The sequence below is a fragment of the Simochromis diagramma genome, unplaced genomic scaffold (assembly GCF_900408965.1).
Source record: "Simochromis diagramma unplaced genomic scaffold, fSimDia1.1 OVJJ01000822.1, whole genome shotgun sequence".
Lineage (NCBI taxonomy): Eukaryota > Metazoa > Chordata > Actinopteri > Cichliformes > Cichlidae > Simochromis > Simochromis diagramma.
In genome coordinates this window covers 8,540,439-8,558,946 of record NW_024387520.1, presented here as the reverse complement: position 1 = coordinate 8,558,946, position 18,508 = coordinate 8,540,439, and positions in this window count along the sequence as shown.

Genomic DNA, 18,508 nt, shown 5'->3' with positions numbered 1-18,508 from the left:
TACTATGCCAGCTACCTGATAGAAAACAGATCTAGGTGTCATCAGCAAAACAATGAAAAGATCTAAATTTCTAAAAAATTGACAGCCTGGGCAATATATAAAAAAGAAAACCTAAAAGGGCCCAAAATAGAACCCTGAGGTACGCCACAGGAGAGAGAAGCCACAGAAGAGAGAAGCCACAGAAGAAGAAAACTCACCACTTTTAACAGAGAAACTTCCGTCAGTCAGAGAGGATTTAAACCAGTCAAGAGCTACTCTAATGCCCACACACTGTTCAAGACAAGATAAAAGAATAGAATGATTGACAGTATCAAAAGCTACTGTTAGGTCTAAAAGTACTACTAGGAGAGTTTTTTTAGACATTGAGATGAAGAATGTGCTTCAAACAGTCCGAATGGATCGCTATTCACACGCAAGATATTTTTTGTTTAGTTTTTTGATTTTTTTTTACTGCTTTTCAGGAGACACCCAGATGGCAGGTAGAAGCTTTTAGAGACGGATCATGTTTTTCATGGTTTTTGCTCAGTTACAGTGAAAAACATCCACTTTGGGTCATTTTTTCATCATCCGTCTACATTTGCATTTCTATTCATTCTCATTTAACCACCAGCTGCAACCAAGAAAATGTGTTTAAACATTCACTCAAACCAAAACATTCTGACACATGTAGATTGTGTTGGATGTGTGTGTCAGATTTTAAGTTAATATACGCCAACTTTGAATAATTCTTCCATTTTGTGTGTTTGGGGTTTTCTTATCCATAGTTTTCTTATGCATGTGATGGTACGTGTTTCAAAGATCCAGACTAATTCTGAATTAATTCCACAATCTATGAAATTATTCCTCATATTGTGAAAGCCCCCCACACATCGCAGGCCTTCATATGTAGCTCCAACTGACCCCCTTCCTGTTTTTGTCAACACTAACGCATACATTTCTTCATAAAATGAAGGCAAATGGTTAAAGTGAAACTTTATTTATGTCCAATTGTCCAACTAAGGTGAATTATTCTTTCCTTTTTTTGTATTTTTCTTCTTGAACTTTCTTTTTCTTGTGCATTTGGTTGTTTTTTTTCTTCTACTTTGTCATGGATGGCCAGTAACTCTTGATGTCTGCAGTTCGTGAAACGTACACTGGAGGTCTTTGTGTTTTTCTTTTATTGTTGCTTCTCCTCTTCCATTTCAGTGTTTGTGTGCTGTACTTGGTTATACAGTCTTTGCAAAGTCTTTTGCTCACCATTGCTTGGATTTTGTTCTGCATTTTTGTTGATATATTCTTGTTTTTTGTCCTCAATTTCAGTGTTTTTGTCTTTTGCTTTGTTGTAAAATACTGGTAATTCTGTATTTTCTTGTAAGTCTTGGAGAACATGTTTCCAGTTGTTGCTTGTCTTTCAGTAGTGATGCATTTCTTTGGCGCACATCATCAAAAATCCCTCGCAGGGCTTCATTTTTCTTCTCCATGTGATGAGCTTGCACTGCATCCCTTGGTGTTTTTCCTTAAACTTTCACTACAGTTCTGTGTTTGTTGTCTCCTGTTACTTCTTTTCTTTTTGCAGTTGTGTATTTCTTGGGAGCGCTTCATTAAACATAACTTGCAGCCCTTTGTTTTTCTTCTCCATGTTGAGGAGCTTGCACTGCGTCTCTTGATGTATTTCTTCCATGTTTTGGAGTTTGCACTGCATTTCTCTGGGCTTCTCTGTCACTTGAGTTTCCTCTGCTTGCTTTTGTTCAACCATGTTCTCCAAATGTTGTTTTTCCTTGATAAAATGCTTAAATGCTCTTTTGAGAGCTTTAAAATAATTGCACTGAGGAGTGCTGGGGTGATCTTTTTGTCTCAGGCGGTGTCTTTTCTCTGACATTTTGGTATCATTTATACAATGCCTCTGTAAAGGAGCAAAATGTTTTAAAATTCTTCTTAGTCCATGACTAAGGTTTAAAGGCTGCAAACAAACTGAGGTGTGGAAAATGGTTGATTTGAAGTTTTTCTTGCCTCCTTGGGAGTTATGACAACTGATATGAATCCCCATATGAATGGAGATTCATCTGCACGGACTAAAGTTAATTATGGAGTTCCACAGGGTTCCCTGCTAGGACCAGATCTGTTTACATTAGTTTCCTCTAGGCAGCATCATTAGAAGGAAATGCATTCATTTTGGCATACTTCTAGGCTGGACTACTGTAACTCACTATTATCAGGATGTCCTAAAAACTCCCCCCAAAACCTTCAGTTAATCCAAAATTCTGCAGCAAGAGTACTGACAGGAACTAGAAAGAGAGAGCAGATTTCCCCTATATTTATTTCCCTCCATTGGCTCCCTGTTAAATCCAGAATTTGATCCAAAATCCTGCTCCTCACATACAAGGTCTAGAATAATCAGGCCACATCTGATCTTAATGACCTTCTAGTACCATATTACCCCATTAGAGCAGTTTTCTCTCACACTGCGGGCTTACTTGTTGTTCCTAGAATATTTAAAAGTAGAATGGGAGGCAGAGCCTTCAGTTTTGAGGCCCCTCTTCTATGGAGCCAGCTTCTAGTTTGGATTTAGGAGACAGATTAGGCTTAAAACTTTCCTTTTTGCTAAAGCAGCGGTCCCCAACTCCCGGGCCTCGGACCGGTCCGTGAGTCGTTTGGTACTGGGCCACGAGAATTGAGGCTCAGGTGTGAAATGTGTGGTTTTCAGGGTTTTTATCTGTTTTCAGCTTTATTTTGTTATCATTTTTATCGTTAACTCGGTTTTCCTTGGTCTTTTCACGTGTGTTATGAATAACTCTTCTTTTTTTCAGTACCGGTACTAGTTTTATTTTGTTGTATTTTTCCGCGACACCTTAAAGGCCGGTCCGTGAAAATATTGTCGGGCATAAACCGGTCCGTGGCGCAAAAAAACGCTGTGCTAAAGCATATAATTAAGGCTGGATCAGGTGACCCTGAATCCTCCCTTAGTTATGCTGCAATAGGTGTAGGCTGCTGGGGGATTCCCATGATGAGTGTTTCTTCTTTAGTCACCTTTCTCACTCACTATGTGTTAATAGACCTCTCTGCACTGAATCATATTGTTTTTAATCTCTGTCTCTCTTTCACAGCTTGTCTTTTATCCTGTCTTCCTTCTATCACCCCAACCGGTTGCGGCAGATGGCCGCCCCTCCCTGAGCCTGGTTCTGTTGGAGGTTTCTTCAGGTTAAAAGGCAGTTTTTCCTTCCCACTGTCACCCAAGTGCCTGCTCATAGGGATCATATGATTGTTGGGTTTTTTCTCTGTATGTATTATTTTAGGGCCTACCTTAGTTTAGCTCAGTGGTTGAGCATCTGCTCCTATGCCTTATAACAGCAGCCTGGATTCAAGTCTGACCTGTGGCTCCCTGTTGCATGTCTCCTTCCTCTTCATCCTTCATGCTGCTCTCCACTGTTCTAATAAAAGCAAGAATCCTTTTAAAAACATAATAGTTTTAAAGTCTTACACGGGCTCCCACATTATGCATTTGGTCAGACCTTATGAACTGAGCCATTGCTTCCATCCCCCTGTTCTGACCCTTTTAGAAAATCTAGTATCTAGTATTTTTGTTTGTAAAACTTGAAGTTTGCTGTCAACTGATTATTGTTGTATTAATCCATCCAACAGTTGTTGAAAGAAAGAGAAAAAAACATTCAAAAGAGTACATTCACCGGCAGGATTCCTCCTCTGGACACCACTGATGCCTGTGCCACATATGGCAAAGCTCTACACAGTATCAGTTTAAGTTTAAATGCTGAAACGAGCTGAAGTATCTGCTCAGCACAGCGCTGAAAGGAGCTAACGATTCTGCTGAGGCTCCGGCACTGTGAGCAAACAACAATTAACAATTGTGTAAGTGTGATAAACCGGGCTGGAAGTGAGCAGATGAATGTTTTGGTTACGCAGTTACAAATGAGTCCACTGGTGTGCAAACACTGAACGGCAATTGATGAAATCATTTGGGTTGTGTTTACTTCACCCCGTGAAGTTATTTCATGTGATATTTAATCCAGTAAACCGAATAATGGAATAACTAACATCCTGTTTCGGCAACTGCAGAGTGATATTAGTAATAAATGTGAAGGGTGGACTGCTATGAAAATACTAGAGGCAGGAAGAAACCAGCCCAATCAGAATAAATCCCCTGTTCACCGAGAGTAAATCTGAATAAGTTATAAAAAAAAAGACTGAATAAACAGATCAAAGCTTAACATATAAACACCAGTGATTTATACCCGTCTAGAATCAGCTACTGCAGCTAAGACCAAATATGCTCTTTCTCCTCCTCACTTCACCTCCCCCACAATAGTCGCTTCACTTTTCCCCTCCAGTGTTTCTTCGCAGCGGTTTCAGAGGGCTGCTCTGTTGGCTTGTGGCTGATGCTTCATTTATGGTACTGTGATTGTGTGTGTTTGCAGAGGTGTCTGCCTACGGACAGCTTACAGAAAGCGTTTTTCAGCCAACTGCCATCCTCCAAGTCCCAACTGCACATTGCTCGATGTGGATGACGCTGTGCGTTGGTTGAATGCTGATTGGTTGACAAGTGGGCCAGTGTTGTGCCAAAAAGCTATCAACTGCCAAAGAGGGATTTCGGATGTTTCTATGTGTTTTTATTAGTGCAATATTTTTCCTTATAATAAGAACTAGGCTATAGTCAACAGAATTTATGAAGTGATTAGATATAAAATGAAAAATGACTTGTTTTGCAGCATCTTTATGACTCTGTGTCATTGTAACTACTTTAGAATCAAATCAGTCTTTTCTGGCCCATTAAAAAATATCTTTATAGAACACTGATGTTACTATTGTTGCAATTTCTGCTGCCATCTTGGCCGCATCGCTCTTGAAAATTCATTTTTAATGTCAGTGACACTTTTTACCCAGATAAATAAAGGAAATATAATAGTCACTTTTGCCAAAAATGACTCAAAAAGGGATTGACTCAATGCGATCAATTTTTGAAAAATACAGCATGAAAAGCACTTTTCCGCAGCTGTGATTGGATTACCAACATCAAATAAATATTTACCACATGTGGTTTCTTTTTCTCATCTGAATAGGTGCGAGTCTCTTGAGGTGGCATCTTCCAGGATTGAAATGTAGTGTCTGTATTAAAAAAAAGAAAGAAGAAATTTGTTTTCTCCGATATTAAACCAATCCATTACACCAGTGTGATGGTCAAGGTTTCTTTCCCACACGTGGGGGAAGCGCAAGAAAAGTTCAATATTAGGCCAAACCACTAACTCTGAGCAGCTACATCTATTATAACATGGAGCTCAAGGATGCATAAAGGATTCCCCTGGGCTACGCAGCGAGCATGCAAGGAAGATCAAACCTGTGGGCAAAGGGAAAGCGAAGAGGAGGATAATTCAAACTATATAGGCGAGTGACTGAATGTCTCTAAGACCCCCCCTCGTCACAGATGTTAGAGTCTGGTTACATTTTTTGCTCCACTAAAGAAAAGTGAAAGTAAAAGGAACTCCTCCAGCGATGAGCGCCCTATTATGAAAAGTAGGACTGTGGGTGTGCCGTGTTAACTGAGAACGAGCAGCTTTTTCCACAGTGTGCCAAACCGATAAAACATCATGAGGCCCAGTTAAGATTTAAATATGAATATCTGAGCAGATACTAGATTGTTTAAACAACGAGGAGAGGCCAAGTTGGCCCCTATTGCCTTCTAGATGTTTGGAAAAACGGCTTACCTCAAACTTGTTCTCGGTATCACACTGGAATTAGATATCACCCTCAAATATCCTTTTAAAAAAAATAATGGACCTGCACGCTTGTGTGGCCTTGAGGTATTTAACTACTGTTGTGTACTTCAAGAGGCATATTATTTACTCCATCACCGTTTGTCCTTTTTAAGCTTTTTAAGATTTGGAGGTTTGGACACAGGTCCTCACTTCTAGTCCTTTCAATAAAAAATGTAGCTGTGCCTCTATAAAAGGAACAAAGTTCAATTTAGTGTTATTCCTAATGCAGTGCATGCAAGCCACACCAGATTACACAGCGGTCATCCACAGTAGCAGGATTTTTAAGATATAAACTTAGTTCACCCCTTAAATAGTTTAAGGAGCAGTAGCGCTTCTTTTTTTTAATGAAGCCTTCGAGCATGACACAGAAAGAATAATTTATTATAGCCACAGTTCATGTCGTGCTATGATTTGGCAGCTCAGAACGAGACTACAGGAGCATTTCTCTCCTGTTATAGCCAACACAGCATAATAAGCCTCCCTAACACTGCCAAACAAAGCTGGCGTCGAGACATATATTACTAAATAAGCACAATTATCACCCTTACTAACATAACATCCTGAACAGACACATTACAAACACTAATGACAGGTGTCTGCGTGTGCATTTTTCCTGTCTGGCCCGCAGTCCTGTGCTAGCTCCCCGGCACTTAAATCATTGAAACTTTGGGATACCCTGCTTGTAATAATCAGTATTTCTCAGCAAAGTGATGCTGAAACGCCCGCACGGTGGTTGTGTAGGTGCACTTAGTAATGCAAGACTGACAGTTATGACAGAGTGTCGAGACAAGAGGGGTGCTGCGCAGCGCAGAAATGGCTGTGGGAGGGAAATAGGTGGTGTGTGTAAATAGCTTCTGTGTCTGCTGGAGAAGAAGCTCAACTATCTCGCTGAAGGGTAAACACTCTAAAAGCATTTGTTAGATTAGAGTCAGAGCTAATACAGTCAGTTCTATACCTGATTTAGGTATGGATTTAGTGCTGCATGCATATAATTCTATAGGACCAAAACATGACCCTCTTATTCTCAGATAGGTGTAATGAAGACGCTTCATCACTCATTTACAGCAATTTGTATTTTTGTCTCGGGTATGACGAGATCTTTGCACGTTTGGAAATACATTTGCACATTTAGAAACTCTTAAATATTTATTGCTTATTTGCTGTAAAGTTTAACAAATTGTGTGATTCTGTCTCTGCTTAGTGCATGGTGAGCAGATGCTGTAATACAACGAGACAGTATTAATCACAACTATAACTGATTATCATGTAGTTTGGAAAAATGAGGGCAATTTATTTGTGCAATGATTGCAAAAATGGGTGCTGATTTTACTGCAAGTGGGTTTGTGGTGTCGCAACCGCTCACCTGTTTTCTCCTTTGTCTTCTCCAGGGTGTTCAGGCAAATGTGTCCCTGCGGGTCTGAACACTATTTAAAGGCTCTGGGAGAGACTGAGGAGGAGGCTGGGTGGGAAACATGATTGGGGTTTTTAGGTATCCTTTGAGATTTGTAGCATTACATGTTTTTAATGTAAATACAGGGTTTATGGACACTTTTGGGTAATAGTTTTAATTCTGAAGAATAATACCATGCTTACATGCTCTATCGTCTTTTTGTAAAGTGTGGGAACAACTCTGGCAGGTTATGAGCAAAGTGTGGCTCATCGGCAGCAGGGCATAAAAGGATGCCAATTACCCGATTAGTGTTGGTTTTGCTTTGCTGCTGGTATAGGTCACGGGTCCTCCACAGAGCTGCTGGCTTCAGCTTTGTAAATTGAAGCTTTGATAAATTAAAAAAACAAAACTTGGACTGTACTAAATGAACATCTGAGATTCCTGACTAAAATCTACAGGCAGGGAATCAAAGCAGGGTGGATGTTGGGAAACAGCTAACTGTATAAAAGTCACGAGAAAACCAAGTTAAAGTTGAGCTTTAAAAAAACAGAAGAAGAAGAAAAGGAGCGACCAAAATATACCCCCGTCTCTGCATGATTGAGATAAATACATAAGCATAGTAATCACCGTGTCCTTGTAATTATACACACAGGAAAAACTGTAACCCAGTCCTGGAAATCACAACACCCAGTAACAGCACTCAGAAGATGACAAGATGTCTTGCTCTTCTCTCCATTCCCTCTTCTTCTTCTTCTTCTTCTTTTTCCGCTTTTTGCTTTTCCAACATTTCAGGCAAGGAACGAGGCCCCTGACCAAGATACTGGACTCCATCTCCTCATGAAGCAGCATGACTCGTGCACGTACGCGTGTCTGTGCGTGTGTGATTTATGTCTTCTCCAGACTCAGCTCAGTAAGAGCTGGAAGTACACTGCCCCCCTCCCCCACCCACCAACACCACCTCCATTCTCCCTCCTCCAATTGCCCAACAAAGCTCTTTAAAAATGTGTGTCAGAGGTTTGGGGGGAGGTTCCCCTGAGAGGCAAATAGAATTAGGGAGCTGAAACTATGCTATAGCTCCTCAGCTGACAGTAGGAGTACACGCCCTGGATGGACAGCATTCCCCCTCCCTGTTTCTATTTCTTTCTCATACCTGCACACTTTTTTGTTTTACATAACAGCCATCCGTATATGTGGAGAGAGGAACTGCGCACAGCTTTTGGCCCGCATGGTGCACTGAATACCCCTGAAATATGATACACTTGCTAAATATTATCCTTGTACACTTACATGCTGACACAAGCAAAGAAAAAGGCAAACACACACACACAGCCATGCACAGCAACCGCATCAGTGCTTCCTCTGGCATTAATCTCACACATTTATTCTGGTCGGTCAGTCTACTTGCAGGGAGGAATTCACCAGGAGATCTCATGTTGCATATCAACACTTCCATTTGTGCAGCGAGAGGCTTTAAGTAGGTTAGAGGCAGGCATGCATACTCCACTTTCGTCTCCAACCCCTCCGGGCAGTAAACGATTCTGTCAGCGAGGCACGCCGCTCGTTATCGACGTGCTCGCAGGCTGGAAGTTGCGGGCGCCGCAGCAGTTCCTGCTGAAGCAGTGCAGCCTCTGCCTCACAACAACGGCAATGAGTGATGATCGAGTGCATTATGGATCAGCTATAATACTGGAACACAGCAGCACGTTTAAACTCAAAAAGGACCTCTGCAGTGAGGTGATGTGCAATGATTCAAGCAGAGTGCGTGCAGCTGGAGAAGTGAAGATGTGATGGCCATTATTGCTTTTTATGAATTCTCATCAGTGATTATTAGCTCCGAAATCACCAGGATGCACCATCTGATAACCATGAATGTGTTTAGAACACATCCATCTGGTACTTTGAGATATTTCATTGATCTTGAGCTGGATCTGTTAATGGTGTCCCAGAAAAAAAAATCCAGGGATCACCAGGGAATTTATCCTCAGCGGAAGAGAAATGATATAAATAGAAACAGGGAAGGAAAAAAATGTGGTACTCTATGCGAGACTCGCTGAGATATTTCAGTCTGGACCAAAGCTGACTGGAATTGCCATCACTAGAGTCCCTGCATCTGTGTGGCTTAAAAAAATGCTGCTGGTTGTTAATCTGTTGCAGCTTAAAGCCAACCCGCCCCCCTCCCCCCCTAGCCTGAAGCACTTTGGCTGCATGTGCAAGGCTTACAGCTATTTTGAAACAGGAATGTTATAAGGTATAGTTTTTCTGAATTCCCGAATCCTCAGTATGGTAGCTGTCCAGGAGGTTGAGGGTGGGGGCAGTGGAAGGGGGGATTGTGGATCCTGCCAGACCAGAATAACAATCCTCGGATTAATGGCTCCTGTTCCTTTGCATTGCTCAAACTCGCTGTGTTACGTTTCACAAGTGTTTGCGGCTGGAATGTGTGTTTTTGGATCATGCATCCGTAATCTACTGTACTGTACGCTCCACGTGACTGTGAATCCCATTATCTCATTATCTCCCAACAGCCAAAATCAGCCAACTGCTTCATCTAACACACATGTTTCCTATCATGCTGGGGGCATTCCAATCATTCCACGAAAAGAATTCCACTGAAAGAAAAGATCTGTCATGTACCGAGCACAGGAACTGGAAAGGAATGGCTAATTTTATTTGTTCAGTTTAATTAATGTAGAAATGAATACAGGTAGTGCAGGTTATATGAAAGAGCAGCCTATGAAGAAACCAGTAGTGATGCCCAGGCTGTTACCTGGCTGAAATAGCAACCCTAATAAATAAAACGGGTAATTTTTTATCAAATATCTGGAATATTTGGAGGAAATATGCCATAAATATGATGCTTTGTTTTAGGACACCCCAAAGTCCTACAGTGGGTTACTGGTCACATTCACACCAGCACACTGACGCTGTGTGGTGTGGTTTTCAGTTTGTGGCGTGGCTTTTTTCAGTGGGTGTATTGATCTGTTGCTCTGTTGCTCTGTTGAGTGCAGATTGATTACCACATTTTTGCACAGACACTCATTGTGATTTCCTGATTTTTATCCTGCACCATCAGTCGGTCTACAGGTTTTCCCTCATACGTCTGATGGTGCAAGAGTTTGTGCAGATGCAGAAAATGTGCTGCAGGATTGTAGCGGAAAACATCAGCAAAAGTAACGCAGTGACCACCTGCCCATCCCTAATACTACCTCCATCCAGCACAGAGAGACAGACAAGCACAGACTCTTTATCCACACGTAAAGTCAATTTAGAATCACCGGTTGACCTGGAGAGCGTGTCTTTGGATTGTGGGAGGAAGCCAGAGCAGCTGGAGGAAACCCACACAGGCTGAAAGCAGAACACGCAGACTCCACACAGTAAGGAGAAAGCTGACCAGGAGGTTTGAACCTTCTGTGCTGTGAAGCGACTGCGCTAACAGTCACCTCCCGCGATGAAGAGCCACAGGAGGCAAACAAATTGCGTGGGATCGTTTCTGCCAAATTGCAGTTTCCTGTGCCAGCATCTTGGGCACGTCTGTGTGGGAGAAGATTATTTTTGTAGCTTCTGGGATCCCTCTAATATACATTCACTGCCTCCAACAGAGAGGCAGAAAGAAAAGCTAAAGCACAGTTAGGGTTATTTTTTCTAAAACAAAAGCTGCCATGTCTGATCTCTTGTTTGTGACTTGTGGTACTTTGCACTTTGGTTGTTCAGATAACAGGTCAAATATACAAATGGGTGTATATAGGGGCGTTTTATGCATTTAACAGAGAGGCTGGTTCATGATCAGAGCCCTAACCTCTGCAGAGCACCTCATATTTATAAGTTTTAGCTGATAACTTAATTTTACTGGGTTTTTAACATAGGAACAAAACACAGAAATAAGAAGTTCTTGATGATTATTTCCTTTCACATGGTCTCGTATTTTCCTCAAAGTACAGATCAAATGGAGGGGTCATACAAGGTGCGTAAACACAGCTGGAGTTCATAGCACTTTGCCCAGTCACTCTGGAGAATTGGAGAGCAGGAAAAAGATTTTTAAACTTGAAAAAAAATCTTCAGGGAAAACTGGAACAAATAAATTATACAAACACAAACCGAGCCATCGGCGGTAGAATGAAACGCATAAGGTTTCCCAAAAAGTAAAGGAATAGATTAAATTACTGAATCTTTTTTTTTTGTCCTTTATATTCAAAAAGTCCCTGTGACTCACATTTGTAGATAGATCACACATTCACAGATGTGAATCTTTTGCTTCCTCCACAGAAAAAGAATATGTAAATAAATAAACGGTTTGTGCTACGACAGTGTCGCAATCTTTCCAGGAATGCAGGTCCCAGCAAACTGACCCCGAGGTCAGACCGTGCAATGCTCGCAGAAAATGCAAAAAAAAAAAAAAAAAAAAAACCCCAAGAGCTACATCACAGACTCCACTGGCCTTGGTTAGCATGTTAAATGTTAAAGTTCATGACAGTGCAATTAGAAAGAGGCTGAATAAGTGTGGCTTCTTTGGAAGGGTTGCCAGGAGGAAGCTTCTTCTTTCTAAGAGGAACATTGCAGCTCAGCTACGAACAAACAACAAAGCAGCGCAAACACCTCATACCAGCTGTCAGCACGGCGGTGGACGGGTGAGGATTTGGGCTTGTTTTGCCGGAGCACCGTGCAGTCATTGAGTCGACTCCTCTGTACACCAAAATAATGTAGGGTCAAATGTGAGGACAGCTGTCTCACAGATAAAGCTTGGCCCAAATTGGGTCACGCAACAGGACAATGATCCCAAGCACAGCAGCAAGTCTATAGCGTCAAGATGTTTCACTGACGTCAGCCGGACTGAAATGCTGTAGCGGGATCTTAAGAGAGCTGTGCATAAACAAATGCCTGCAAACGTCAATGAACTGAAGCAACAAGCCACTGAATCATGGGAGGTACTTAGTTCTTCACAGCAGTGCATATTACTCTGTCTTTGGAGTTATGACAAACCTTAAAGTGTTTTTTTCCTGGGAGTAATTTCCCCGTAGGTCTGAGCTTAAGGCGGGTGCATTGTGTTCTACATTTCTCTGTGGTTTTGACGGTTTATTTCAAAATGCCATCTTTAATGGCATTTCTCCGGATGATAGGTTTCTGTCAGTTGCTGAAAAGTATCTAAACTTTCACCTGAGGATATTACACAGTAAGAGGTGATGCTCTTTATACATCCATCTTCATCGCTGGTGGCTGGTACTCGATCTCAGCTGCCGTGGAGGTGGAATTATGTTCACATAAGGTAGATAACTCTTGATTCCTTGGTATTTAGCAGAAGGCTTTTGAACAATATACTTCATGTGGGGAAGAGGTAGAGAACGTTGGGGGTGGGGGGGGACAAGATCAGTGGGTGTGACAGAGACTGCAGGCGGCAGCAGGGGATTCAAAGTAAGCCAATAAATAACATCCTAGTGAGACAGCGACTGCCCCCACCTCAGCAGCAGTCACCCCGTTCCACCCATAACCCCCTTGGCCCCGTCGACTGGGCCCCCTTGATTACTGGCCTCTCAGACGGGAGGGGGGCTGCACAATACACCTCTCATACGGCCCTCACTCACCTCTTGCCTCCATTTGTTGGACATTCATCTTTCAGCATGTGTGTGAGTTTGTTTAGGGGGTTCATGCAGAGAGGATGAGAGGGGGTGCAGACGCAGGGATGGTGTGTGTGTGTGTGTGGTAGATGTTCTTCACATCATCTCCCTTTCCAATGCACCCATCCCCCTCCCAAACACTGCTCTATCTCTCTCCCTATCCCAGACCACCACGAGGCTCTGCGCTGTGGTTCCACTAAGACAGTTGGGTGGTTTAAACATTAGCCGCTTTGGGCTGCGCTCCACAGAGGCCGGGAAGAAGAGAAGGAGCTCGTCGTCTCCCCTCAGACTGGATACGGTCCTCCCTGTTCCCCTCGAAGCCAGTTACATTTCTGGCTTCGCAGCCGTCGTACGAGCATTCGCCAGTTTCACTCATGTTAACGGAAATAGTCTTTTAAACATTATTTTAAGCACGCCAAGGCTAAAACTAAAAATACTCAGCCTGTCTTTCTTCTAAATATAAATTCTTAATAGCTGGGGTATAATCTGTTACAATCTGTGATCAAAAATGTGCCAATATGACACGCTGTATTTCTCAGTATGAGAGGCTGTAGGCTAAATCCTCCACATTGCTCGTGAAATTCAGAAAATATATCACGATATGGAAGAACTGACAGCCTACGGTTCTGCACATGAATACTGACAGGGGACATTATGTTTTGTGCTCTGATCGAGGAGGTGGATATTGCCAGCGTGCCTGGAAATGAGAAACTCCAAAGTAAAAGCGCATATGACACTAGAAGACTTTCCTCTTATTTTTAGAAGCTCAAATGCAGTTGTACAGTCAGAAATTAGGTGTTTTATTTCAAACTTGGTCAGGACATCAGCAGAGAATGGGTTTCCACTTTTCAGATCATGGGCCTTTCTGCATTTAGTTTTGCCTTAATCAGCTGGACTGAGATCAGCTGATTGACTCGTAAGCTTTTACTAAGTGTGGATATCTATAAACTGCAGAATTGATCCAGCTGCTGCTGTCTTCTGTCACATCATCTATAAACACCAGTGACCAGGTGTCACTCCACATGCTAATGCATCATATCTCCTCTAATGTTTTTTTTACACGTCTTTTACTTTTCCTACAATTTTTTTTGTCTTCCATCATTCCGGTACATCTTAAATTTTAGTGTTATCTGTCCAAAGAGTCCTGCTCCTGAGCAAATTTCTAAAAGAAAAAGAGCCTCACTCCAGGAAAAAGCTTTTCAGTAAATTGCTCAATTACATTCGAGCTCTTGAAAAAGACGGGGCCACATATTAAAGAGTTGTAATTCCAAAACCCTTCCTGCAATTTGGATGCGAATAACCTCAAATTAAAGCCGAGAGTCTGTACTTTAACTGTCACTTGCAAATGCTATGTGTCTCGGGTCTACTTGAAAAATAAAACAACAATAATCGTATCAGCAGCGTTCGAAGTGTACGGACCTAGGTGTGGCATGCAAGCCGCATGTACGCTCACGCACACGCGCGCAGGAACGGCAGGCAGACGACAGGCATTTCGCGCATTAAAGGCCGGAGCTGGAAAGGAAGAGCAGGGGCCACACTTCAGCCAAGGTTATCGCCGAGGCTCGGAGAGAAGACAGAGATCATCTTTGTGGTTTACAGCCACTCGCTTACATGACTGTCATGCCACAAGACATTTGCGTGGAAGATGAGAGCAGCCGAGCGTAGTGGGCTGACAGGAGCAGACAGAGAGAAAGAGGCGAGAGGCACGGAGGTAAGAAAGAGAAGCCCAGGGAGACAGAGAGGGAGAGATTCAGAGGAAATGAGTGGGAGGTGGGAGCAGAGAGTGGCAGACTTATATTGTGGATCTACGTGGTATGTTTTCAAAGTGCTGAATGACACTTCCTATCACTGTGGTGAGGGAAGTGGAGCGTGTCAGCTCCGGTGAGCTCTCTCTCGCTGCATCTTACATGCAGAGCAATTACCACCGGCACATACCCCCCCACCACCACTACCACCTCCAACACCACCACCCCCACCACCTCACTGCAATTCAGTGAAATCAGCCAGCAGACCTGTGACTCATCAGTTAGAGTAATAGGCCTGTCCTGCTTTGGCCTCAGGAGTCTCACGGGTTGTAGGAGGCTTAAGGAGCACGGGGAGATGACTAAACTGAGTGAAGCTGTCTCGTTACAGAGGGGAGGACTTCACAGAAATCACCTCTGATATCAGCTTTAATGTTTATTAGTATGGATCGAAACGGCTGGCTTTCAATGCTATTCATGAGACGCTAAAAGGCTTTCTTTTTTTAAACCTGCGAAGTGTCGAAGTTCCACCATTTGCCGAAAAGCTCCACAGCAGCAGCGACAAAAGGTCAAATACCATGCTCAAGGGCACATGAGCAGCATTTGGACAGCACGGTCTGACATGTTCCTAATGTGATGCATCTATTTAAAGGAAAAGCATAAATAAAATAAAAGCCCGAAGTGAGACGTGTCTGAGGAGCTTAGAGGGCTGCGTTGCCAGTGTGTGCTACATAAACCATTGTTCCACCAGCCCTGTGATTTGCACTAAAGGGGGTCACAGTTGGTTGCCATGGCAACCTTTCAGTATAGATGGCCTGCTTCTTTTCCAGCGGCGGTGATCATCAGCATCATTGAAGGAGCATCATTAGCGCCGAGCCCCCGGGGCTGTGTGATCAGCGGCTGGCCAGAACATTAGAGAGAGAGAGAGAGAGAGAGAGAGAGAGAGAGAGAGAGAGGATTTGGACTTTTATCATCTGCAGGGTGAGGCAGAGCTCGCTCCCAAGGACTCCCTAATACCTGATCTCTTTCTTTTTTATCCCCACACTCATTCACAGATGACAGAAACTGCCATACTCTCTCTATTTATCTGTCTTCATTTTCTTGTATATTTATTTATTGGCTTTTGCGAAAATTCCCCTATTCGCTTACATTTCCGTTTCACTGTACTGATTGACGGCGTTATTTTCAGTTGGGCTGTTTAACCTCGCTTCTTTAGCAACTTCCCGCAATGAGGCAACCGCTTGTGTTGTGATCCTGTTTTGATCAACCAACAGGTGCAAAGCTGAACCCATGACCCAGTTTGACTGACAGTTCTCAGTTGCCTACCGGAAGAACTGTAAAAAGAATACGAGTGTGTGTCTGTGTATGTGTGTGCGTATGTGTGAGAGAGAGAGAGGGGAAGGGAAACTAGTATATAAATAAATACACCAACTCATCAAACCAATAACATCGGAAAGTAAATGTGAAAGTATCTCAATCGTAGGCAAAAGCAAACAAGAATATCATTTGAAGATGGTTTGTTTCACGCTCACGCAGCTTTGTAATGTCTCCTTTTATTTAAGCGTTTGGCCATTTATTTAGGCAGCCTTGGCCCTCCGTACAGGCCTGCTGAGCTTGCTTGTGCACGCGTTGCCTTCAGCTCTGCTTGTTTCTTAGGCAACAACAAAGCCGTTTGCCATGTTGATCTCTTCACTGGAGCTGTGTCAACACATGTAATCGTTGTATCATCCCGGTTTTCCAGAGGCTGTCACTCAAATGGGCTCCTCTGCTTTTCCACATGCTTCAGGGGCATTTGTTCACGGCTCTGTGCAAATGCAGGGGGGGGGAGCCACACACAATAGTGCAAGAGCAGCCCTCATTTCTCCCTCGCGTATTTGACACTCTTCAGAGGCTTTAAAGACCCGGCTGAGGTAAACACTCACTTGGTGGGCGGCTAGTGTCTGAGCAGGAAGATAAAAGCGACTGACACCACTCAGCAGCCTTTACGCCACACTGCTTATACCGCACCCTCCTCCTCCTAAATGCATGACTTTCTCATTGGGAATGAAAATATCAAAACAACAACCTGCTGCTGTGAGGGCTCTCTGGAAGCACAGCCTGCTACTGGAAATGTGTCACTCTCAGTGCCCGGATCACAAAGCGCCTGTTGTTTCTTTGGTTTAAAATCACAGTAGAAATGCTCTCCTTTTTTTTTTGAGTATGAAGTTTCACTTCATGCTGCCTCTGTCTGCTGTAAACTGCCATTTAAATAACAGGTGAGCAGATCTTTTTCTGCATTTATCTATTTAAACACCGCGGATATACGAGAAAAAGGATGCATTTTACTAGTATCAATGACAGAGGTTGGGCTCAGGGATGGAATGACGTCCTGGCCAAAAGAAACCAGCTCTGTCCATCTGTTCATCTCTGAGTCCTTTCTTCCACCTCACCTCTCTTGTCTCACTCGTTTAGCGGTGAATGCGGGCCGGCTACCGAGTGCCAGTGAAAGAGGCAGGGCGTGCACTGAGGAGCAGATGGGAAATATCACTGAGCTGGAAAATCTGGAGTAGTAGTGGGGCCTCCTTCGGAAAGCAGACAAGGCGATTCTGATACACCAGCGACCCCTGCTGGGCAATCACAAATCTGCATTTGCACCATTTTTGGAAGCAAATTTGCAGCAACCCTCCAATTTTCTTAATTCAGAAAGTCAGCGTGCAAACAGGCAGGAAGTCCAACACTGATTGCTCACAAATTCATGCCAAGAAGCAAAACTTTTATCCATCTCGTTGTACTCAGGGGGGTTTAGTGTAACATATTTTTTTTGTTAATAGATGCGTGACAAAAGAGTTTGTTACAGTAACCATTTCAACTTAAAGTTCAGCCCAGTTCAGTCAGTGCACGTACACAAGGTTAAGACCACCTGCTGAAGTTTAAACTGAGCATCAGGAAGGGGGGAGAATGCTCTGAGTATTTCACACACTGCTCATTTGCTGGGAGCTCTCCACAGTGCGCAGCAGTTCTCTGGGTGAAAATGATTTGTTGATCTCAGAGTTCACGACCAGACCGCTTCAAGCTAAGAGGAAGGCAACAGGAAGTCACACACGTTACAACTGAGGTGTGCAGAAGTGCACATCATACCTTGAAGCAGCAGAAGACCACACCCAGTGCCACACCTGTCAGCTAAGAACAAGGAACTGAAGCTACCATTCAAAATCGTACAAAAGAAGATTAGAAAAGGGTTGCCTGGTCTGATAAGATTTGGATGGCAGAGTCAGAATTTGGCATGAACAGCATGAAAGCATGGATCAACAGTTCACGCTACTGGTGGTGTAATGGTGTGGAGCATATTTTGTTTTGCGCAGTAAAATGTAACAGCCTACCCGAGTATTGTTGCTGGCCATGTCCATCCCTTTATGACCAGTGTACTCATCGTTTGTTGACTGGTTCCAGCAGGATAATGCGCCTGGTCACAAAGCTCATCTCAAACTGGTTTCTTGAACATGACAGTACTTCTTTGTACTTGAATGGCTTCCACAGTCACTTTATCTCAGTTCAATAGAGCACATTGGGATGTGGTGAAACAGGCGATTCACATCATGGATGTGCAGCTGGGAAATTTGCAGCAACTGTGTCATGCCATCATGTCAATATGGACCAAAATGAGGCGGTGTAACGGTGGTTTAACTTGAAGCTGATGCACACATCAGAGGGGGTCAGCTGTGGTTTCAGTGACTTGATGTCTGACTCCTCTGCATCCTAAAGCGTTCTTGGGTTTGCTGCTCCAACTCCGTGTGTGTGTAAACGGATGAAACTGAACAACATTAAGGGCTCTGTAGGTTTAAAGGTGCTGAGTAAGTGCAGACCAGATTATGTGGCTCTGCAGCTAGAGCTCAATTTAGGCTTAGGGTGAAGGGTCTTTCAAGTTTTTTTATTTTCTGGCCTTCAACTGAAGAAATCTTACCAAGTGTAATAATCTTACAGGTCTTGCAGACAAACTGATTTCTTTTCTAGTCTTAACTCTTCAAATCAAGTGTTTATTTCCACAGT